Raw genomic sequence first — 788 nt, 5'->3', positions numbered from 1 at the left:
AAAAAAAAAAAAAAAAAAAACAAACTTTTAAAGGAAATATTATAAGGCCAGCAAGATGGTCCACAGGTAAAGGTGCCATCAAGCCTGACAACCTGGAACACAGTGGAAAGAGAGAACTTACTCCTGCAAGTTGTCTTTTGAACTTTAAATGTGTGCCATGGAATATGCATGTACACAGAGAGAGAGAGAGAAAGAGAGAGAGAGAGAGAGAGAGAGACGGATGGACAGACAGACAGACAGAGACAGAGAGAGAAAGACAGAGAGGCAGAGACACACAGAGAGACAGACACACATACACAGAGACAGAGAAACAGACATACATACACACAGAGAGACAGACACACACACACACACAATACACACACACAGAGAGAGAGAGAGAGAGAGAGAGAGAGATGGATGGACAGACAGACAGACAGAGACAGAGAAAGACAGAGAGGCAGAGACACACAGAGAGACAGACACACATACACAGAGGCAGAGAAACAGACATACATACACACAGAGAGACAGACACACATACACACACAATACACACACACACAGAGAAAGAGACAGACAGACAGACACAGAGACACAGAGACAGACACAGAGAGAACCATTACACAGAAGCTACAGTTGGTTGGTACAGGCCTGTGATTCCAGCACTTGAGAGATAGAGGCAGGAGGATCAGGAGTTCAAAGTCATCCTTGGCTACACAGCAAGTTCATAGCCAGCCTGGGCTAAATAAAGCCAGGTGGTATCGTGGTGCGTGATTGTAATCCCAGCACTTCAGAGGCTAAAGCAG

Source organism: Mastomys coucha, unplaced genomic scaffold, assembly GCF_008632895.1.
Source record: "Mastomys coucha isolate ucsf_1 unplaced genomic scaffold, UCSF_Mcou_1 pScaffold5, whole genome shotgun sequence".
Taxonomy (NCBI): Eukaryota; Metazoa; Chordata; class Mammalia; order Rodentia; family Muridae; genus Mastomys; species Mastomys coucha.
This window is presented reverse-complemented; position numbering follows the sequence as displayed.